The 26,241-nt window shown below is 33.2% G+C and overlaps 1 protein-coding gene and 1 pseudogene across 2 annotated transcripts in view; one reads left to right on the top strand and one right to left on the bottom strand.

The window, feature by feature from the left end:
* The window catches only part of LOC145247335 (uncharacterized), a 1,131,631-nt gene that overhangs the window by 112,002 nt on the left and 993,388 nt on the right, over positions 1–26,241 (bottom strand). The window lies entirely within an intron of this gene.
* LOC145247652 (U2 spliceosomal RNA) lies at positions 25,006–25,149 on the top strand (annotated as a pseudogene).

Below are 26,241 nucleotides of genomic sequence, written 5' to 3'. Positions count from 1 at the left end.
GCATATGACGTTATCCATAATTAAATCCTTGGGAAAAATATTTGCGCAAGCATAATATAAGAATAATTTAACTAAAAATCTTTATAGATAGTATTTACTGAGAATATTCTTCTACGATCAATATATTTTTAATTAATATATTATTATATTAAAATCGTTAAATATCTTTAAAATCTTATATAATATTAAACCACGATAAGAGAGAAAAAGATTTCAGTGGGTTCCCACCAAAGATTAAAATACTAATGAATTAGGCCCTGTCGGTGGGGCGTTAGAATACGCCGACTGCCCCCCCCCCCTGCAGAAGGTAAAAGTCCCTCAATGGCGGTTCTGGATATGACCTTAAACTATATCCAGTGGTGAGGCCCCAGCTTGTGGGCTTTGTGGAGTGTGGAGCCACCCTTTAATTACCATTGCTCCCAGGTCCACTCTGACCCGGAGTGGTAGTACCTGTTAGGGTCCCAACTATGGGTTAAATAGAAACCGACGTGAAAACAACAAATATATTCTATAAAAAAAATTTTCTTCAAAATCTTTGGATTCGGCATTAAATAACTCGAAAAGGGTTGATATGCCGTAAAACAAAAACAACCAACCAACCAACCAACTAATGAATTATAATTTTATCTAAACTATATTTAGGGACAATTCAACGCATCCGGTCGATATTAGGCATTAAAAAAAAGATAAGATACAAAGAAAACGACAGAGGAATGGGTAGGGTTAAGGACTCACTAATACAGGGTTTAATGCTTGAAAGCAAGATATACAGAAGTTGAAAGTGAAGAGAGGCGAGAACGAAAAAAGGGGGTAGATGGGGGGTCGTATATGTTGATTTAAAGCAACTCAATTATGCACATGTCTAAACACTCATAAAGATATATGTAAAAACCTGTTCATTACATCTACGCAAATGAAAGGAAAACTAATGTATACAGTACAATAGTGTAGTATTCATTAACTTATAGATTAGTCTTAAGGAATTTATTGTCCTTTGAATTGGTTTTAGGTGCAATCATATTGAAGGTATACTTTTCAATTAACCTGCATGTAAATTCCACAAATGATTTCATTATGATTATTTTGTAAGAATTGTTTGCACTTGTTTGCACTTAATGCTTTTTTCCTTTCTTTTGATTTTTGATGCACTTTAACTTTTAATCACTTTAACTTTAAGATATTTTTACATGCATATGTTTATCCTTTTAAGACTTGGTTCTGTAGAAATAATTTGATCAACATTCGGTTTTATGAGCATTTTATACTAATCTTGAATTATAAGGTTGGTGCAAAAATAATGTAGTTTTTTATGTTCAGTTTTAAGTAATAAAAAACACATTATTTTTGCAGCAACCTAATATAATATAATATCACAGAATATGGCCCATTTAATAATCTCTGTTACTTAAATGATATTTCATTTTTTTTTTCAATTTAAAATACGGCAAATAAAGTAATTAGTTATATTTGTGGCTGCATAATTAAGTAAAGCAGCGTAGGTAAATTGAACGACAAGTTTTATTTTTTTTTATATATGCATCACTACTTATCAAGGCCAACAAGCCACTCGAGGATAAAGGTTAAAGAGGGTACCGTAGAAATTGGACAATAAAGTAGTCGTTAGTAATGGAAATTCGGTAAATTTGTTAACTTATATGGCACGGCTCATCAAAAACTTGTTTACATTAGACTTGAAGACGACCATATTGCAGTCAGCTGTATTTGCATATTGAACTATTGAATATATAGATCAATTTTTTCACATATATCATAATGCAGGATTGAGTCTGTATGTGTCACCTTCCGATAAGCTGTCCCCTATTTTCGTCGATTAAGCTTTTAAAAATTTTAAGCTATCTACTAGGGAGTCTTACTCTTCTTCTTTGTATCTAGTTTTTATTCCTTGTAATACAAGAAAATTGCAATATAAAAGTATTGAATTATTAAATTGTTAAAAATACGTGCATATATAATGAAAAAATTTCTACATATATGTTTATGAAGGTCTGGAGATATGTGCGTATATGCATTTATATTAATCGGATATGTTGAATTGTCCTCAACAACCCAAATATAGCTTAGATAAAATTATATTTGATTTGCATTTTGATTTCTAATGCGCACCTAGTGAAATCTTGTTCTCTTTATTTGTTTATTTTGTTAAAAGATTTCATTTCTCTCTCTCTCTCTCTCTCTATCTCTCTCTCTCTCTCTCTCTATATATATATATATATATATATATATAGTACTTTGGAGTAATTACCACAAGTCCGGGGTAATTGCGCCAACTAGCTGAAAGTGCTCTTTTGGCAACCACGCATATAAAGAACCTTTTCTTTTAGTGGGCGCAATTACCCCAGGATTTGGCGCAATTACCCCAAAGGACGGTATATATATATATATATATATATATATATATATATATATATATATATATATATATATATATTCCTATAAATTCGTTTGTCTTTGTGTGTATTGATACTCATATTAAAAACCCTCTTTTCTATTTATTTAAAAAGAAAATACAATGTTATATATGGGTCGTAGAATTGCATTCACTAGCAAAAGATCTAGCTAATTTGCTATTCTTTTAAACATTCATTTTAATTAATTCCCTATTAGCTTTTTCGGTTTTCTTATGGGATGATCATCTACAATTAACTATATACTACATATCTACAGATATTCTACATGATTTATACTTGCATAATATTTGCGTAAAATCTTTACACTAAACAAAAAATTGTTTCCATATATATTTATGTATACGTATGTATTTTTGTTTAATCTATTAGTCTATCTATCTTTCTATAATCTTATGAATTCGGTTTTCTTTGGTGTGTATCGATATTCATATTAAAAACTCTCTTTTCTAATCATTTAAAAAGAAAATACAACTTTCTTATATATGGGTTGTGGAATTGCATTCACTAGCAAACGATCTAGCTGATTTACATATTCTTTTAAACATTCATTTTAATTAATTCCCTATGAGCTTTTTCGGTTTTCTTATGGGATGATCATCTTTAGTTAACTATTACGTGTAATTATATTAATGCAGATATTCTACATGATTTATACTTGCATATTATTTGCGAAAAAAGTTTATAGTAAACACAAAATTATTTCCATATATATTTATGTATACGTATATATTTTTGTTAAACAAACCTATCTATCTATCTATCTATCTATCTATCTATCTATCTATCTCTCTCTCTCTCTCTCTATATATATATATATATATATATATATATATATAAATATACAAAAGTGAACGTGTCTGTGTATCTGTCTGTTTCTGTATCTGTGTGTCTGTCTGTGTGTGTACATTTCCCTACACAATAACTCTGTCAATTTTAAGTCTACATACTCGAAATTTGATATCCAGGCTACTGAGATTTGGAGAAATCAACGTGATTTGGTTTCGGCCATAAATTTCGCGAGTAAGGGGATAAAGTTCAACGATTTGACTTTTGAGAACTCTACCAAACTCCTCCGATAATTTTGGGCCTAAACACTTGAAATTTTAGTTATACATTCCTTTGACATGGATCTAACTTAATAACTTGATTTGAGCCCAAAACAATAAATGTTAAGGAGTCATAATAGGGACCAAAATTTAAAAAAATTACCGCTTTTTTGTTGCTCAACATACACCTCGAAATACCCGGGCAACGCCGGACACTCATGCTAGTACATCTTTAAAAGTGAAAGCGTCTGTAGGTCTGTTTGTCTGTGTATATTTCCCTACGCAATAACTCTGTCAATTTTAAGTCTACAGACTCAAAATTTGATATCCAGGGGACTGAGATTTGGGAAAGTCTTTGCGATAGGTGTCTGACCGCCAATTTCGCTGTTAAGGGGTCAACGTTCAACGATTTGACTTTTGAGAACTCTACCAAACTCCTCCGAAAATTTTGGGTTTAAACACTTAAAATTTTTGATATAGGATCCTTGGACATGGATCTAACTTAATAACTTTGTTTGGTCCCAAAACAATAAATGTTAAGGGTCACAAAAGGGGTTAAAGTTTTAAAAAAAATTGACCTCAGCGGTCTCTCTCTCTATATATATATATATATATACGCGCAGACATGGATTTAAATATTTTACTAATAAAATAGTTTGTTATGATCTCCTATGAGAGATTTAATATAATCGACTATTCGCAATATTAATTTTACTACTCGATGATTTAATGTTTATTATATCAAGCGACAGGTTATAAAATATTTGGGTGTCGAAAAAAAATCATTTTTATTAACAGAAATCATTAAGTTAGTCGGGGGCTATGACTATTATTTTGATATCTTTCTTAAACGTTGAACCTACGTCTCTTCCTAACACAAGCACCAGGGGTAAACGGCCCGTACACCGTGTGCAAATTGGAACTAGCGTCGTTTGTGTTGCTAAAACAGCGGATAAAGTAAGAAAAAGCACGGGTAACAGATCGATTGCGCTGCTACGCCTAATTAAATGATTTGTATTGCGAACTTTCAAAATATCTTCGTATATTAAATATGAAAACAAGATACAATACTTCTGTATCCGTATTCAAAATTAAATTTTTGAATCACTGCTACAATAGATGTGTTATAATAAATTTATTTTACTGAATTTTGATACATATATATATCATGAGTCGGAGACGACGGAACACGTGTCAGTGGATAATTATATTTTAAACATGTATATATATATATATATATATATATATTCTTTCTCTTTTAGTTTGTCTATATTTATAATAGTTCCTACCTCCTAAATTCCGAAACAGCTGAGCTTATCTTTTGTAAATTTCACACAAAGTTAATTTATATGTCTGACAATATTCTTAGATATGTTTTGTACAGAAAGTAATCAGATAAGTATCTAAAATCGACAAAACCTGATCTTAAAAAAACTTTGCTCTCTAAGAGATAAAAAGAATAATTTTACAGGAACACATTTTACATTAAACTGGCAAAGAGAGATAATACAATCTCAGCAAATGACAATATGGAGATGTAGCTTAGTAGTAGAGCATTCGACTGCAGATCGAACGGTTCCATGTTCAAGCCTGGGTTACCTCACCATTTTATTTTAACTTGTTCTTTCAATTTACAATGAAGCAAGAGGTACCATTGCTTCGTTTGCATGTTTTAAAACAAAACATTAATCAGAATTGACTTTTCCAGGGCAGAATTATGATTACCTGGCATGAAGTAAATATAAAAGAATAAATAAACCACGGAATAGCGGAATGTAAGAAAATAGCTAATGAAATTGCCGGGGAAATCTGGAGTTGAATTAGAAGGGACCGACTATTTTTTCCCCGTAGAGAATAAGGTATAGGGAAAATATAAACTCATAAGGGATAAACATGAAATATAAGCGGTCGTTAGCGATAATATCTGTGAATTCCGGTGAATTATGGGATACTAAAGACAAAATAATGAATGAATAAGTAGACGCCTATCGCCTGTAATTATTATGTTACAGGAAAAAGGACTGTCCATTTCCATGTAAATAAGAAGAACATTAGATAAGGGAAAATAAGATTAGGATAAGCCGAGATTCTAACCTTTTGAGCAAGGTTAAGAAATAGAATGTAAGAAATCGGAATATTAAAAAGGCTTATTTTAAAATTCTATTATAAATAGTAAGATAGTGTTTATATAGTAAAAAGAATTGATTGCTCAATCTTTTATAAAGCTGAATATAAAAATGTCAGCTAAAAAGAATGAACAATACAAATTAAAAATACATCGTTAAAATAGGTTAGGTTAAAACATAGGTTAGTTGAGAATTCGTTGTTGTTACAAGCGTGTTTGGAAAAGCGTGTGCTTAGCCACGTGAATTGGTCACCTTGGGAAACACACTTCTGACGTCATAGCAAAAGGGAGATTCTAAATTTAGTCAGATCAGGGCAGCAGTAGAGGAAGAATAGTTAGCAGAGACCAGAGGAGTCAGTCAGTGGTCAGCTGCCATTTGGAAGCGAAGGGTAGAAAAATTAAACGATGTTGAACAAATGTGAATTCCTAACGGCATCATCATTCGACCGGTCCAATGAAATAAAGAATCATCATCGATATTTTTGTAACTGTTGTCATGTGTTGTCATTCCACAAATCAATAGGTAATGTGTTAAACATCTTAATATGAATTTTGTGCAACCCTTACCGGATATGTATCTCTCCTCCTCTCTATATGTGTTATAAGAAATATAAGAACTGTGCATCTATCAACCTATCACCCTCGCTATACGTGTTAAGAAGAAACATCACAAACTGTTATAAATGTCTCTCTCCCTCTTCCTCTTATCACTATCATTATTATTGTTATATGCATTGGCCCAATATGAACTCATCGCCATATTTCTTCAATATGAAACCCCCACTACACAACAATAAGAGAGAGAATATTTTGGACTATTATAGGAATTTACGACATTGAATAAAATCGGATGATAATACCAGTGAAACATGCAACAGATATTGGCAGTTAGGGCCCATATTGAATTCATATGTAGCATCTATATTTATATTGTTATAATGTGTTTTGCTAAAGGGAAATAATAGAAATTTTAAATAATTATATATATATATATATATATATACAAATATATATACATACATACATGCATACCAACACACACACACACATATATATATATATATATATATATATATATATATAAATTCAGCTGTATCTCTGTGAGTTCGTCCGTATAGACTTCGAAACGGCTGAATAGATTTTCTTTTAAATATACATAACTTTCGTGTATAAGCCTGGGAGTGATCTTAGTTAAGTTTTGTCTCAGTATACCCCAATAATCTCTGATAATCGATAATGGAAACCGTTATTTTAATTTATTGATCATCGGTAAAACTATTTTGTTGATGTCGTCACTTGGAAACAATGATAGAACAACGTGCCGTGTAAATTCAACCGTGGGAAAGCGATAGCATGTTTTTGTACGATGTGGTCTGTATGTTCAAACTCCGCACGAAATTTCTTAATTTTTTCATTAAGTGCAAAGAATTTGGTTAGACTTAAAAATGTACATGTTTTTTTTTGGGGGGGGGGTCGTTGCTTTTTGGATAAAGTGGTAGACTTAAACCCCCGCACGTAACTTTCTTTATGTTATTTTATTCGTTAATCAGAAAAAAAGTTTACATAAAATAATTTTATAAAAGAAACAGTAGATCCTACAGAGTGCAATGTAGAAAAGTATATATCTTGGACTAAGTTTATGCATGGAGGCATGTGAAGCTTCCTCCCGGGCGATTTTACGGATTTCGATGACAATAAAGATATAGGAGTGTGAAATAATCGTTGATCATCATTCAATCACGGAGAATGTCGGATCTCCCCGCTAGTATATATATATATATATATATATATATATATATATATATATATATATATATATATATATATATATATATATATACATCGTGAATTATGATACTATATTTAGAGCAATTAATTATCATAAATATATATCTATTGCTTATTGCGCACTGTTTGAATAAATAGACAATATGGGTACGTAATGTATTATATCGCCTTTAAATTATATATGTATATATATATAGGGAGAGAGAGATGGGTGGAGAGAGAGAGAGCAATTTACAAAGTACTCGATACATTTTTATAAATAAAAGCTAATAAATAGTAGTTAGTTTAGCAATTTCCTGCAGTTTAACGGCATTAACAGTCATCAATATCGTATATTACTATTTCTTACCCCCTTGTATTTATTTAATCTCAAACAATAAAAGGAATTAAAAAGTACTATGTCGAGAACAAATTTAATGTTGAGTTCTTTTTGCGACTAAAATGTACCTAGCAAACGGTATTATATGGATTTCTTTTTACTAGATGTTTTCTGGTTAGCGAGATGGGTATTTGGAATTAATTATGTACTCCTTTACAAATAATGCATTCGTTAATAAGATTGTAAGCTTACTCATCGAAACTTTATCGAATTTGAACGTATAATAGACTGGTTGAATGGCTCAATTATGTAGTTGGCAATTTATCATATGGCTTAAAAAGAACAAACTATAAAAATGAATAATTTACCTAGGCTTCCTTAATAAATAAATGATAATCTTGCTTCAACCGATAATTGCATTTTTTTAGTTTTATGTCTTTTTGACTATAGTATAGTATCTACAGCCATTTAAAATTATCTCAGACTCTTGAAAATTCAGTATTTTATTGTTATACATCCTATAAGATGATTGCTCATTTTTATGATTTCAGGCTTAACTCTGAATATACTAAAACCAGATTGTCACAGCTGGTGAATTTCAAAAAGGCAAACTGGACATAAGGAAACTTTAGAGGAAGGATATACAATAAAATTATGCTTTAAACTGGGGGAAATATAAAAGAAACGTATGGGCTATCCTTTGGACTATCTTGCATGAAGCGAGCATCTGCTTTTGAGTGGCTTCTAAAGAAGGCATAGAGTTTGTGAGGAATGATGAGATGTGTGGAAGGATTAAGGAAGCCAGAAAATCAGAGTTGATTGTCCAAATAAAGAATTTCTATGAATAAGCACCGTCGTGTGTCCGTAGTCCACGGTTTGATGTCAGTGTGGGAACTGAACGCGCAATTATTCGCGAGGGTCTGAACATGCGGAAGATTTGCGCGACATTTCTCCCAATTGTGCGATATTTGTCCACAACTTTATCCTTGCCACAGCCTATTTGACTTAGATGGGCATCAATATTCTTCAGCATCCCTATAGTTCAGACCTTGATACCTGTGACTTACTTATTCTCTAAACTCACGGAAAACCTTAGAGGCTGTCGTTATGAGAACTGTTAGAAGATTAGAGAGGCTGTGACGAGACATGCCGGCACCCAGGACATCACAGTATTGTGGTAATATCTGTGGATTGGTCTATAAATCTGCAGGCTGTTTTGCAAAACACTCGAAGGTGAACTATATTATAGTTACTCTGCAAGCACCAGCCAATATTTGACAGTTTCCATGCCGCATCTGTGAACGATTCTGCAAGAGTGTAGTAATGCGGATTCTAAATATATGTGAATAGGAATCAATTCACAAAGAAACGTTGATGCTTCATCTTCCATGTAGTGTGTCTCGCACTTGCCAGTTTGCTATTTTCACGATTTTGTTAATTATTAGTGTACTAAAGTGATAATTTTTTTTTTCTATATCACGGACGTATACTTTCTATAGTCCGAGCTTCTATTGGAATTTTAACAAAATAATATCAGATCTCTCTCTCTCTCTCCCTCCTCCCTCTCTCTCTCTCATATATATATATATATATATATATATATATATATATATATATATATTTAAATAAGGGGGTCGTCATTTAAATATACATCTTTCTCTCGTTGGAATTTCTGAACCCATTATATATATATATATGTGTGTGTGTGTGTGTGTGTGTGTGTGTGTGTGTATCAGTCTGGAACGATTAGTAAGCACATCGTGTCATAGAAAACGAGATCACCAGCTCTGTAATATGTACATGTTACAGCGATCTTCAACTAGAACCGGATTAAATCCAGGCCTCTTATGCAATAGTGGACTAAAATCTACTTACTAATAAAAAAAAGTGAAGCATGCATGGTCCTCCGTGAGTGCACAGTGAACAAGGCTTAAAAAATGACAGCATTGCCTCCCCTAATTTTGCCCCTAATTTAGCCCCAAATGTCTCCAGGAGGCGTCAAATCCTGGTGAAAATGAACAAATGGTGCAGTTTTAGACCTTACCACTTTAACATATGTAAATGTGAAACAAGAAATGACTAAGTCCATCAGTTGCCCCCTCCTCATTTAGTCTCAAAAGCCTCCTTCACCTATTTAAATTTGAGTTGAGCACCATTCAAAACTGGTAAAAGTTTGGGACAAATATGGTAAAATAGTCCCAAAAATGGAGAATTTATTAGCCCTAAAAAGCACCTGAGGCACACCCAAGAGTTTACGCAAAGTATAGACAAACAAAATTATATAGGAATCTGTTAGTTACAAATTTTCTGAAGGTTTTATAAAAATCCAAGGCATCAATTTTTGTTAATAAGCATAAAAGTGTCAATTTTAGCCATTTTAACCCGAAAGGCACCCAGAGCAACCAGAATTTTCCCGGAAAATCTGTTCTGTTACTTTTTTTTTACTCATATCATGTTTAATGTTTGTACAAAATTTCAAAATATTCCAAGGCGTAGTTATTGAGAAAAATGCGGACAGACGAACGGACAGGGGTGAATTTATATGCCCACTCTTCTTTGTTTCGCGGGAACAAAACCTTAACAACATCTTAACACTACGTTCGGCACCTGCACAAATGTGCCTATGTATGTGTAAATATGTTGACAGATGCGGACAGATGGAAATAGAGAGGAAGAGAGAGAGATAGCGAAAGAGACATAGTGGAGGAGATTTTGAATTTGCTATGAAGCCGCACATGTTTCTTGTCTCGATTGATTTTTGATCTTGTTTTTCTTATAAATACGAGAATATAGTGTCAACAATGTCAGCGAATGCCGAGAGAACTATACAAGAACACAATCGGCAAATCAACACCGAAAACCAATTTAAATAGCTACCTTTAACGGTAGGCACCTGCACGTATTCGCGGCCATTCTTGGCCACAAAAATGTCACCGCATAAAAACTCCTAAAACATGCAACAGTATATTTAAAAAAAAAATAAAACAGCATCGCGCGCATTAGTGATTATAATAGGCGTTTCTTCAACTTACATGCGACCGGAGGGCTGTCCAGCATATCTCGCATTCGTAATGGCGTCATTCGAGTTGGCAAGCTCCTTTCAATTGAGGCGCAAATAGCGGCAAAAAAAGAAAAGGGGTGTCTAGGGGACAATTTGTTATACAAAGAAAAACAGCTGCCGTGTTACGGTCAACCGTTTTCTCGCCGAAAAATCGACGGTCGATAAATGCCATCGTTTTCGTTTTGTAGACAACTGTAACCCAGGGAATATTTCTTATTTTGGTCGCTTTTTTCGGAAAGTCCAAGTATGAATGGACATTAAGAGTATGACCTCCCAACAACGACAACAAAACAAACAACCTCGCCAAGCAAAACATAAAGAAAAAAACCCCCGGAAAATTGAGTAATGTTTTTACGTCTCTGACAATATCCTTTACATTTACCCGTAACATTTCAAAGGGACATGGACTAATATCTTGTTGGAATATGAGATCTTTAGTAACTTTTTTAGATTTAGAAACGAAAGCCTCTATTCTAGATAAACAATGACATCTATAGCATAAAAACTAACACCAATACATGATTACGCTTCCTCTCTGATCAAAACTACCTCTATAATAATAATAATAATAATAATAATAATAATAATAATAATAATAAGACCAATAACAATAACAATAACAATAATAATGATGACGACGACGACGACGACAACAACAACAACAACAACAACAACAACAATAACAACAATAGCAATAACAATAATAATAATAATAATAATAATAATAATAATATTATTATTATTATTATTATTATTATTATTATTATTATTATTATTATTATTATTATGCCCTTGAACAGTATTCTGAGAAAGTGCCAAGCCGGATACAAGTTCTCCAATACCGAGGAAAAAATGAACCACCTGATGTACATGGACGATCTGAACCTTTTGCAAGGACCGAAAAGGAGCTAGAGACACTAATTAACACTACCAGAATCTTCAGCCAAGATATCCAAATGGAATTTGGAATGGAAAAGTGCGCCCAACTAGTTATAAGAAAGGGAAAACTTGAAACGACAGAAGGCATGGAACTATCCAACCAAACAAAAATGAGGGCACTAGGGAAACAAGACGACTATAAATACTTTGGAATTCTGGAAGCGGACTCCATCAGAGCAACAGAAATGAAAGAGAAAGTTGGAAAGGAATACCTCAAGAGAACAAGAAAACTCCTGGAAACTAAATTATATAGTAGAAACCTAATAAAAGGTATAAATACATGGGCAGTATCACTAGTAAGATACTCTGGATCGTTTATAGGGTGGACAAAAGAAGAACTGAGACAACTCGACCAGAAAACCAGGAAACTCATGACTATGCTAATGCACTACACCCAAAGGCCGATATTGACAGACTCTACGGGAAAAGGAAAGACGGCGGGAGGGGACTGATCTGTATAGAACACTGTGTGAAAGACACGACAAAAGAACTAGAAAAATACATAATGCAACACACTGAAAGGATAATTATGGCAGCGAGAGACACTGAACCCCCCCCCAGAAAACAGAGAGACAAACGACAAAACGAGAAAAGAGAAATGGGAAGAGAAACAACTCCACGGAAAATTCATAAGAATGACAAAAGATTAGAATAACGAAAACACTTGGACATGGATGCGAAAAGGACATATAAACCGAGAAACTGAATCTCTAATAACTGCAGCACAAGATAACTCGATAAGAACCAACCATATTAAAGCAAGGATCGATAAAACACAAGAAAACAGCAACTGCAGACTCTGTGGGCAAAGAGACGAAACGATAACCCTATATAGTAAGCGAATGCAGCAAACTTACCCAAAAGGAATACAAAAAGAGGCATGACCAAGTGGGGAGGGTGGTATACTGGGAATTGTGTAAACAACTGCATTTTAAGCGTACAGACAAATGGTACACGCATAAACCCGCAACAGCACTCGAAAACGAGAACCACAAAATCCTATGGGACATGGACGTACAGACGGACAAACCCATCCAAGCAAGAAGATCAGATGTCGTAATAATTAACAAGAAAGAAAATTCCTCTCAAATCGTGGACTTCAGTATCACCATTACTGCTTATGATAGCCATGATGCCACTGATCTACATACTTAGGAAATGTAAAGCCATGTTTACAGAGAAAAGATAAAGAATACATCACCTAATGTATATGGATGGCTTGAAAATGTTCGCTAAAAGCAAAATGAAACTAAAAATGCTGATAAACACAACCAGAATATGATCAACTGTTCTTTTTTACCTCTTAGCGTCTATTTTCACAAACTTAAACCAAATCGAAAGAAAAGACAAATGTCCAAATACACTATATATAAAATCTCAAGTCTGTAGACCAAATATTCTGAGAAAAGTTTGATAAAAGATTTTTCACTCATAAACTGACAAGGTAGCTGATGTATAATAATAATAATAATAATAATAATAATAATAATGTATTAATGTCATTAAATTGCCCGTACCTAGTAAAAGCCACGCCCTGTCGGTGGGGCATTAGAATACGCCAACTGCCCTCCTGCCGAAAGTAAAAGTCCCTCAATGGCGGTCCTGGATATGGCCTTAAACTATATCCAGTGGTGAGGCCCCAGCTTGTGGGCTTTGGGGAGTGTGGAGCCACCCTTTATTTACCATTGCTCCCAGGTCCACTCTGACCCGGAGTGGTAGTACCTATTAGGGTCCCAACTATTGGTTAAATAGAAACCGACGTGAAAACAACAAATATGTTCTATTAAAAAAAATTTTCTTCAAAATCTTTGGATTCGGCATTAAATCACCTGAAAAGGGTTGATATGCCGTAAAAAAAAACAACCAACCAACCAACCAACCTAGTAAAAGCTAATGTAGGTTAGCTATACCTAGATCTTATTCGGGCTTAGAATACTATATGATTTTCAATTTTTAGTCAGGGCTTACTGGTAGTGGAAAAATACCCCTCTGCCAGGTTGATCCGAGAAATCCCTGTACAAAGAAACCTTACACACTCGATGATAGTGTCTAGTAAGCATTTAAGTTCTTTTTTTGTAGGCATTCAAGTTCTCTCCTGTAAGCATTCAAGTTCTCCACGGTAGATTTTAAACGTTCTCTTCGTTATTACATGTGCTTTTGCATGTGTGAGAATAATCCAAACATTGTTTTGATGTATCGTAACTATTCCAGTGCTCGTGTTTATTTCTCTTATTACTTCAGCAGAAACTTTAAAATGAGCATAACTTAAAAAAACTGGCTTGTTTTCTTTGTTTCTCATGCAAACCACTGTCTGTTTGAAAAGTTGCACATGTGACGACGACTTAATTCATCATATTGGCATCTGTCGAACCCTCTTTGTAGCGAGTGAACAAGAAAAAAAAAAGAAGTAAAAACTAAAAGAATTATTCCTCGGTAAATCTGATCAAAATCAACCAATAATATTTCTTCCTCACGGCTTGTTCTCCCTTGACGTCACCGCAGCCATTGACGTCACAGTGAAGACCGCCAAATGTCGATTCAGTGAAATATTTCGCTATCACTGTCGAAATCTAGAATCTCTTGAAAGAACCTACATTTCTTCGAAGCTCGCCTCTCTCTACCGCCCGCCTCTCTTTATGTTTATACGTAGTTATTCGGCTGGAATGATTGCCTCTGTTGTTTGCTTCAAATTCAATGACGAATAAAATGTCTTATATTATTTTTTTAAATTACAGTTTCACAATAACCTTAAAAAATCTTCAGAATAAATTAAATATGTGGTCTCTCTTGTACTCCATACGAAATTTAAACAAACATTTTCATTAGATCTGTAATAATCTCGGCACTAATGCTGCTTAACCAGGTTTTACCCTCACCTACATATGAAGTGCGTACATTTAAATTTGGAGCAATGATATAGCATTCTTAACAACGTATAACACAATAGTGAATATATTTAATGCAAATAACGTTTAGCAAACGCAGGAAAATATAATTTTCTACAGATCTGCATATTTTAAAGTGTGTATATCGATTATAATATTTATTATTTCTTTATTTATTATCGTCACTTTTTTTTAAATAGGCATCACCACTTATCAAGGCCAAGAAGCCACTCGAGGATAAGAGTTAAAGATTGTACAGTAGGAATTGGACACTATAGTAATCGTTAGTAATGGGGAATCGGTAAATTTGTTAAGTTATATGGAACGGCTCACCAAAAACTTGTTTACGTTAGACTTGAAGACAACCATATTGTCGTCAATTGGAAAGCAGGAAAACGGAAGACAATTCCATAGGCGTTCAGTTCTAAGACAGAAGCTTTGCTCATGGAATGTACGTTTAGGTTTGGGCACAGATAAAGAGTAGGGTAACTTATTGATAGTGTTTTCTGCTCGACGGGTGTTTCTTGTGAAAGTTTGGCGAGGGGGGGCATAGATTGGAGCTCAGCCGAGCACTTGCCACTTTTACTTAGCCAAACATGAGTATCCAAATTAGCCGCCAAATATAAATTTGAAGGTTGTCGCTAATTTTAGGCTTTCAACTGATTTAGTGGATAATACAGAGGTAGTTAAACGTTGCATTAGTATAAGCTTCTTATTGTATTTTAAGTCTGGAATTAATGATCACATCAGGAAAATCAACAACCATTTTTTTCACCGATGTTTGATTACATAAAATTGATGATGACAAATTCAGAAATAATAAATCTTACCATCAGTTTACACATTTTGAAATTATACAGTTAGGAAAATCTATTTTTTATATCTATTAACAGATATTTTTGCACCGGTAAATTATGTAAGGCTATTAATGCCATAGTTTACACACAATATACAATGTGTGTAAGGCTGCACAATAAATATGAACACTAAAAATTCAAAAATGATTTCAGAAAAGTTTTTTCGTAAAAATATATGAACATTTTGAAAACAATAGATTATGAAGTTTTAAAAAAGTCGCGACAAAGTTGTTAATGGAATAACCTTAATATTTAGATCTGAATTATTGACGAATCCTCAGTATGGTTGCGAATTAGTAAAACATAAGAGTATAAGAACGAGTGCCTTTTTCTTCCTTACTCCTAACTGGAGCGTTTTGAGGTTTCTTAATTGGAAGAACCATCACGATCTATCGCTTAAGATGTCAGCAACGGAAAAAAGCTCCACAGTGCAATTCAGACAAGTTTTATGAATACTCAATTTAAATTTATTTTTATGATACGAAGCTGTAGTAGATTTTAACACAGTCGCTATTGTAAAAAGTTGTGTATACCCGTATTTTTTTCGTGAGAAAACTAATATTGTTTCCATGAGATATGCAGAAAAAAAAAGGTTAATGATTTATAAAATGTTAAATTTTCAAACATCTAAATCTGTTTTCATAGTCCATTGTGACACCAAACAATGCGATTTATAAAATCATTAATGAAATTCACATTCTTTTCTGTAATCTCAACATTGTTGGTACAGATATACTTCAGTCTATATCTCACTTGCTACTCATTTTGCAAAAAATAATGTCCAACAGTCTTTGATTTAACGCCAGCTAATATTAGTAATCTTATGTGAATAGATGTGACATTTGCACTCAGTAGACCATAGAACCTTAGATTATCTATCCGTGCAATTGTCTCAAAAAAACGATGTTTATCAGTAAAGTTCGCAGACTATCTCCAGAATACAGAAGTCCACCACAGCCAAAATCAGAACATTGTCAAGTGAGGAGTATGTCAAAGTTATTAAAAGATTCTCGCATCTTATGAATATGTACTTATCATTATCAATGCTCCCGAGTATCTGAGTACTTGGGGGTGTCTAAATATGTTCACGCGTTCCCAAAAATGTTGATGTTCAACAGTGCTTAGATGCCCGAGCGTGCACAACTGTTTAACGCTCTCCAAGTGTGTGAATATGTGCCTGGGTCTCCAAGTGCCGAAAGGTCGCGAAAAGTGTTTAAGTTTGTCAATGTTCAAATGTATTCAAGTACACAAGTGTGCGTAAAGGTATGAAAGGCTACCCATGGATGTTAATCTTTAATTGTCCATTTAGTTCCAATATTGTCCATTTAGTTCCAATATAGGGTCAAGATTATTCAAATAAATAAACGCATCCACTCGTCCAAAATTTGTGGAAATATCTGAGAGTTTCCAAAAGTGTTTAAACTTGTCCAACAATATTTAAATGCATACGAATCTCGAAAGTGTTCACATATCACTAAATGATAAAGCGTAATAAACTATTCGAGAGTGTCAAAGTTGTGAAAGATGTGGAAGTTTTAAAAGGCGTCAAAATTTTCACGAGTAAAAAATCAATATCGACGTTTATCCATGTGTCTCCAAATACGCGTTTAACGTAAGTGTCATTGGTTCTTAATTTAAATGTTAATTCAGAAGGCTAATAAAAAGAAAGGCCTTCCATCATGCAGAACATGTTTTGAAATAATATAATAATTAATTCTATCCTAAGGATTTAAATCAAACTATTGTGAAATTTTATTCCATATTCGCTGTTTTTGCCCGAGCTTGTCTGAGTGGAAACATATTGCTGGGCGGAGGACTTTGTCTTGTTTTGTATTGTATCGATGCTGACGCAATTATAATATCCGTGCGTCAGTTTATTGCGGCTCAAAGTTACACTCCACATAGGCCAATGTCTTTCTACAAGAGAGGTTCAATTATAATATGAAGTCTATAAGCTCGTATTTTAACCTCTGGAGATGACAGAAACAGTTTTTCAGCACGTTCGACTCGTCGTCCAGTTAGTCAAAAATTAACTATGAACAACTGAAGACATAAGTGGAAGGCAAGCATACTGTATTTCTGGTGACATGGTCTCGTAACTTATATATATATATATATATATATATATTCGTACATTTGGTGCATAATTCCCCAAGTTTCTTAGATAAAGTAGAATTTTGTATCTAAAAATCTGATCTGTATGGATAAGAACAAATCGATTCATTGTCGATATTATTTAAAGTATCTTTCTGAGATCTGTGGAACAAGTAAAACAGGCGCCAACATGCATATTTGTATTTTTTTTTCATGTAAATTAATTGTTTTTTTCAGGGTCAACATTTATCCACCTTACACTTATCACAGACTGATTTTTTTTTTTTTTTACTTTGAAGAAGTATTTTATCTCCTTATATCAAGTGTATTCATGGCTTGTTTGGATCGATTTCTATGAAACACACGAGATTGTTCAAACCACTTTGATTTTTAAATCCTGATGGTTTATATAATGTATCTTTACACTCACCATTATTTCAAAATAATAGTCGTAATTTAATAACTTTGCTGATCTGAAAAGATGCAATGTTTAAATCGGATATTGATGAAATCCATGCTTGTGCTTGATTCAGATAATGGCAGCTGCGGTCTTTAATTCATTTGATACCATACTGCTGTACACCAATTCAATATTTAGGAAGGAAGTATAACATTTCCGATTCCCGGTCAAGCATTGTGCACTTTTATTCATAAGACAATAAGATCCAACAATTGCAGAGTGGATTTGCGTAATAACTCGGGTTGATATTCAAGATTAAAGTTGCGATATAGTTTAGAAGTGTGCTTCAATTAAATGTTAACTCTATCCCGATCTCTATAATTATATACAAGAGATGTTGTGTATAGGTGTGTGTGAGTGTGAGTTCGGTCCCTATGGACTCGATAGTGTTTGACCGATTTTTATGAAATTTCACACGACCGTATTTTATGTGTCTGGAAGTGTTCTTAGATAGGTTTTCCTATCGGAATGCCTTCGATATTCGAACTAATCCGAAGAAAGAAAGAACATGCGATTTAAACAAAAGTTAACACCTTACAGAGCATAACTTCACAAGTACATTTGAAAAGTTTTATTACCACAAAAACCGAAATGCTCAACATATATAATCAACATTAGGTTCCTTGATATTACAGGGGCGCGTTCAAAATAGAATGCTTCTGTTTAAAGCACAATTGCACCATGATAGTCAACAAAAATTAAAGCGATTATATATAAAAATAATACTATTATAAAATCTACAGTGGGTTCTCTACAGTGCAATGTACAATATTATGTATTATGTATTATAAAGTCATTGCATGCAGACATATGAAGCTTCCTTCGGATATATTGCAGTTGATCCCTAACTAGAGCAGATAATCAATCGATGTGATTGAAATATGGCCGATTTCACCCAGTTCGATGACAATAAAAATGTAAGAGTGTGAAACATTAATTGACCATTTTTGCAATGTCAAGTATCTTTGCTAGCATGCTGCTTAATTTAAGAAGTACTTGAAAATGAAAGTCACAAAATTCTATGGGACATGTACATACAAACAGATAAACCTATCTAAGTAAGAAGACCAGATGTTGAAATTGTTAACAAGAAGGAAAAGTCCCGCCAGGTTGTAGATTTTGCTGGTTCAGTAGACCGCAGAGTGAAGATCAGGGAGACTGAGAAGTAGAGCAAATAGACACGGAACAGAAGTCGTAAAGAAATTTGGAAGCTCAAGAATATAAAGATAACACCACGAATAGTAGGAGTGCTATGAACAATACCGAAAAACTGAAAAAAGAACGGGAAAAATTAGAAAAATTAGAATCAGAGGGATGGTCGAGAAGATACAAAGGATAACAATAATTAAAATGGGTGAAATATTAAGGAAAACCCTTTAATGCGGAGACAAACACAATCGAGCTACAGGCACGACTGGCATACATAAACTGCTACAGAGTTTAAACACAAAGATTGGTTGGTTGTTTTTGTTTTCCGGCATATCAACGCCTTTTCGGGTTATTTGATGCCAAATCCTAAGATTTTTTATTTATTTATCGATTTATTTATTTGTTTTATCCATTTAGTGTCTTTTAATAAATCTTGACATTTTCTTAAGTAATAACATGTACATTTCAGTTGACCTATTTTTGCCCCTATATACTTTTCTGTGCCTTTTAACGTAATTTTGTTTGGGTCATTTTGACATTTGCTTTTCTATTTTATATTTAATTCTATCACGATTTAATTTTTTTCTCTTCTTCTTCACTGATTTTTCTTAATTACATTTTGTCTAGGCAACCGTGTCAAACCCATATCTTATTTTTCTTTTATTAATATTATTGGAATTTTCCCCCTTTTCCTTGTACATATTTGTGAATTATTTCATGGATTTCGGCCTTTTGGATTATTTTGGACCATCTTCCAATTACGTTATTTCCTTGGATTTTACTTGTGTGAATCGAAATTTTAATTAACTTTCTTGGATTTACATTTTTAGATTTTACCGTCATTGGATAATTTACCTTTCACCAGACTATTCATTCACGTGAAAACACCTTTTTCTTCACCATATTTCCTCTACTTTACTTTTTGTTATCAAGTAAGATCTTTGACTTACTTACAGTTTCATCAAATACTTTTGTATGCAAAATCCGATTCCGGATTTTGCTAATTCCTTCCCTCTGATGAGAAGGAAAATATTTCTTCGAAACTCTGCGGATTAAGGTCTATCCACTTATTAAGTGTTTCCTTTTCAGATTAAATATGTTTTTAACTCTTTTTCAAATTGTTTTTTAATATGTTTCATTAACTATTGGCTCTTATATATATATATATATATATATAATTATTTTTTTTTTTTTTTTTTACTATAATAATTAAATACCTACAGACACTAGTGTTTCATCCTTTCGGGATTCTTCAGTGCAGGGTGTCACAATTACTACCAGTCGAACGATTCGAACCCCGCGACACGAGACATCTCTGGCTCGATTAGCGGAGACCGTATCCATTCGGCTACCATTAATCGTGTGAAATAGCGTTGAATTTTAAACATTTTAATTTAAATGTTCATTACGTCAGACAGACACTGATCAAGTCGTTATACGACGATCTACGCATAAGAGCTAAATTGACCGACTTTTATTCAACAGAAAGTGCTCAACTATAAGAAACGTATTTCTTAAAGGGGCTGTCATAATTATTATTATTTTTTTTTTTTTTTACTATAATAATTAAATACCTACAGACACTAGTGTTTCATCCTTTCGGGATTCTTCAGTGCAGGGTGTCACAATTACTATATATATATATATATATATATATATATGATTGTTCATGTATTTTTTATTAGCGATGCCCCAATGTATAATTGTTCATGTGTTTATTTATTTTTTTATTAGGGTGTCCCAATAAAATGTATTTAAATCATCATAATACTAACATTTATTATGATAAATAAAAGTTTAATGAATAAACATACTAAGAACAAATTTAAAACTAGACAATTATCGAAGGTGTTCAATTTGGTTTTCCTTGTGGTTCATGCACAGCTGACAGCTCTCACTGACTGAATCCAAAATTTGGGAACTCCTTTATTTCGAGTTGTTTGCGGGACGAAATCTCTCAGTGAATCTTCTTGCTTTTGTGAGATTGATTGATGATCGTTGTTTCCCATCTTTTACTCGTCCTTCTACTCAAACTTATTTCGCAAACGAATAATTGTGAGTCTTGTTGGTGCATCTAAAACGTCTTGACACCTCACCTATGTACTCTCTCTTCCTTCATTTAAAGAATGTGTACATTTTCTGGAACTCTCTCTCTCTCATATATATATATATATATATATATATATATATATATATATATATATATATTCAAGTATATTTCACTTTTTGTGTATACCGATCATTTTTGTTCAGAAGCGTAATATATGTTTAATATAACAGCTAAACATATATAGAAGAATAACAGAAGAGTTATATATATATATATATATATATATATATATATATATATATATATATATATATATATATATATATACTTTTCAAGCAAAACAGCACCTACAGCATTTTAAAATTTCGGTATAGTTCAGTTGCGTTATGAAAAAACAAACTCTTATCATTCTGTTAATGCCGTCTCTTTTCGTGCATATAAACTTTGGAAAATTAGAAATTATTTGCTTAGATAGAAAAATATATGCGTTTTTAATATTATGCCGCAAGAAGAAAAAAGCTCATAAAAGACCTAACATCCTGTTTATTCTAGCAGCCATATTCAGTTTGGAGTCTTTTATGACCTTTTCTATTCTTGCATTGTTGCGTGAGCCTTTTATGTGCATACGACCTTAAACAGAACTTCATCGACCAATGTTTATTTCGAAGAACTTTTTTAATTATGGACGACTTTATTGCCGGTATGTTTCCTTAAATATTCTAAAATGGCCACAAAAATGTGTTGTGCCATGTCGTGCGTAAACATTTAGTAGTAGCACTGTTCCATTATCCAATCTCACTAACCTTTATCCTCGAGTGACGCTTCACCTAGCTAACTGGTGATATACTAGTAGAAACAAATGTCAGTTTTATTTGTTGTACCTATTTACTATGCCTCCCCACGGGACAGAGTTAGACACGAGGATAGTTTTTTAACGTGGAGAAAAGGTATAAAAATAAAAAAAATATTGTCTCAGTCGTGAAGGACTGCTCCTCCACCGAAAGAGAACAAGAAATGGAAGTGCAGCATCTGATGAACAGATACTACACTTTGATCTTGGCCAAACCGACGAGCAAGATACATAACATCTTTATAAGTAAAACCGCAGAACTGTGTGAATCTGTCTTCTGTCTTTGTATAAATATTTAACTGATAAAGGCTTAAACTACTGATCACATAACACTGAAATTAACAGGAAATAATGATCATGCACTAATGACGGTTTATAATGAGTAAAATATTTGTTTTGGATGGATGAATACCGCGTATATATATATATATATATATATATATATATATATATATATATATATATATATATACACATTTATTACCGTTTTAACTGTTCAGTTACATATGTTTCGTTTGCCGGACCATATTTACAATCCAGCAGTCTCGTCAGACCTTACAGAAATGGCTAACGATTTTAAAAGAAATACGAGAGAAAAAAAGTACGAGAGAAAAAAAAGAGGAAAAAAGAAAGAGGGGAAGAGAAAATATGGGGGCGGCAGAGATCAACAATAATTAAATTTTAAAGTTTAAAATACATTAGATTGTGGTGTGTGTGGGGTGTTAGTAAATTAAGTTAAGCGTCGGCGAAGGTGTAGTGATATAACAAGGGGATATAAAAGAGAGGGGTAAGGGGAGGAAGGGGGAGGAATTTCAATTTTAGGTTTTAAGATTTGGCTGTATTTAGTAAACCTGTTTAGCTATACAGTGGAGTATATGGATTGATGGGAGGGAGAGAGGGAGAGAGAAAGGTTTAGTGAACGTGTCATATGCGTTTGGCAGGGGCTCATTTTAGAACGCTCGCAGTGGCCGCAGCAAGGCCGACAATGAATTGTTTTAGGCAGTTAAGAGTTAATACATATGCCAATACACTCGCACACACGCACACATATATACTCATATAAACACGTACATGCATATATATATATATATATATATATATATGTAAATACACACACACATATATATATAAGTATATTAAAATATATGCATACAACCACATACGCACATACAAATATAGACGAACAGCACGCGGAAACATACATGCGAATAAATGCACAAACATGCACACACCCAAATATACGTATACATACAGGCACGCGTATACATATATATACATATATACACATATATACATATATGCACATACATCCCCCATATATATATATATATATATATATATATATATTTATATGCACACACATACACATATGCACACACATACACATATGCACAGACATATATCTCCAGTAGGATATTGATGCATATATACATACATACAAACACACACATGTACACATACATTCATACACTTATATAATAACCTCCATATCCATAAATATATATACATATATATACAGACACCTATACAGAGTTATGTGTTTGTTTATACTGAGTAAATAAAGTAAAGTTAGGATAAAAATAAAAAATAAAAGAGTGTAGTAAATAATGGGAGTTTAGGTAGACGCATGATAAAATATGTTCCAGTATATGTTACTGGTGTAATATTTAGGGGTCTGTATGGGTCTGTTTGCTGATTGGGGGGGGGTAATCTATATTGGCTTGTAAAAAAAATTATAATCTAAAATAAAATAAAATAAAATTTTAGATTTCTAAACAGAGAATAAAAATAAAGATAACAATAAAATAAAAATAGAAATAAAAATAAGAAAATAAAAAATAAAAAATATATATACAAATAAAAATAAAACAAATAAAAATAAAATAAAATGGAAATAAAATAAAATAAAAATAAAAATAAAATAAACATAAAATAAAAATAAAAATAAAATAAAAATATAAATAAAGTATAAATACGAAAATTAAAAAAAACATAAAAAATAGAAATAAAGATAAAAATAAAATAAACATAAAATAAAAATAAAATAGAATTAAAAATAAAAATAAAAATAAAAATAAAATGAAATAAAAATAGAAATAAAATAAATAAATAAAGGCTGCTAGATCGTAAATATAGTCCGGCAACCGAAACAGATGTGACTGAACAGATAAAAGGGTAATAAAAAATAAAAGGCATATTTGCTCTGCAATAGTATTGAGCACTCTCTTCAGGTTTTACTCATTACCATTTCTACCACATATATATATATATATATATACACACACACACACACATATATATATATATATATATATATATTGGAAAGTTTTAATGCCAACTGTGCATTTCAACTTGCCGACATATTTTTGCTTCTTTCTGAGCATACCTAAAATGAATTCATTCCTCCAAGTTGCTTAATATTAAATCTTTATTGTCTATGTTTCGGTAGTTGCATCGATAGGAGACGCGGCTTGGGCGCTAAAACTTTTGACTTCGATTTAAGGATTGAAAGTAATTTCTTTTTCTTTTAAATCACTACTATATGTTGGTACAATATAATATTTAATAAATAATTAGCCCTGTAATAATAAATAATAAACCTGCTTTACTTATAATGTATGAATTAAAATACTTCTCAACTTATTTTACGATGCGGCAAGCTCCTCCAGCTTTTAAATAAATAAATCGATGCCGATAGATACTTAAACTAGCACAGATGAGTTGAGCAAAGTTCATTTTTCTAGATGTAAAGCTTATGTCCTCAATTTGAAGTTGACATATTCTACTTGGCTGAGCTAATTTTTAGTCGCGTGCAAGCCAGTCTATAAGTCACTCCGTCGGTTGGTCGGTCAGTCGGTCGGCGGTCTGTCGATCTGTCCGTAACACTTTTGTGCTTGGCCTTTTTGGTTAAGATCAAAGGTCGGTTTTTAATAGTGCTGTTCTTAGATTTTTAAGTTTTTCTTGGCCTTTTGGTCAAGATCAAAGTGTAGTATCTGTTCCGGCAGATACTGCACTTAAGATAATTTGTACCAGTCAATGGAGGGGAAACCCTCTATACTGGGAACCGCCTGGGTAATACCTAGGAGGTCCACCCTCCCAGGCCTTGCCACCGGGCTTTCCGGTGGGGCAAGTTTATTGCTTGCTGCCTGAGGCGCCCCGACCGGGGAATGCCGACGGGGTTACTCAGGCAATTTTTAAAATTGCAGGAGTGCCCCTCCTTTAGGGGAGCCTGCGGGGTTCCCACTTTCCGGCCTTGTGCCACATAATGCTGATGTGGGCAGCATTTAAATAAAAACCCTCTATACTGGGACAATTATTATTTTTGGTAACCAGAGTGCCCCCTTTTTGCCTACTTTAAGGGGAGCTGGTTTTTACCTCACATTAAAAACGGCCTTGTGCCTAATTTGCTCAGTGGGGGAGCAAATAAATACCATCTGTTCCGGCAGATACTACACTTAAGATAATTTGTACCAGTCAATGGAGGGGAAACCCTCTATACTGGGACAATTATTATTTTTGGTAACCAGAGTGCCCCCTTTTTGCCTACTTTTAGGGGAGCTGGTTTTTACCTCACATTAAAAACGGCCTTGTGCCTAATTTGCTCAGTGGGGGAGCAAATAAATACCATCTGTTCCGGCAGATACTGCAAGCAAAGACCATATGTGGGGGCGACCCCACATATAAGACCTTGGTCAATGTAGGGGCAACCCTTCATATCAATTGTCACTATCCAGCTCCCCTACTCACTGAGGAGTTGGCCCCCATTTCCCCTTCACTCCTCACATTAAAAATCGGTCATGTGCCTAATTAAATACCATTTTCTTGGCCTTTTGGCCACGATTAAAGTGTAGTATATGTTCTTACTACATGCTGTACTTATGTTTGTAACTTTGTGATATAAATGGGGGTCACTTTTCTGTATTAATTTAATGTAAAATGATCACCCACTTTCCAACCAGACAGTTTCAAAGCCATTAAAGTCATTCTCCAGATCATTCAAGTTGTTTTTGAAGGATTCCAGTTATTTTTTAAGCATTCAAGTCATTCTTAAGGTCATTCAATTCATCTTTAATTTCATTAAAGCCATTCTAAGTCATTTCCTTTTTATTGATTTAAGTCATTTCAGCCCATTTTTCGGTCATTTTAGTTTATCTTTAAGAATTTCATGTCACTCGTACATTCACGCATT

Source organism: Euprymna scolopes, chromosome 25, assembly GCF_053919585.1.
Source record: "Euprymna scolopes isolate OS-2025 chromosome 25, ASM5391958v1, whole genome shotgun sequence".
Taxonomy (NCBI): domain Eukaryota; kingdom Metazoa; phylum Mollusca; class Cephalopoda; order Sepiida; family Sepiolidae; genus Euprymna; species Euprymna scolopes.
The sequence above is the reverse complement of the archived record's forward strand: the minus strand, read 5'-3'. Positions and strand labels throughout refer to the sequence as shown.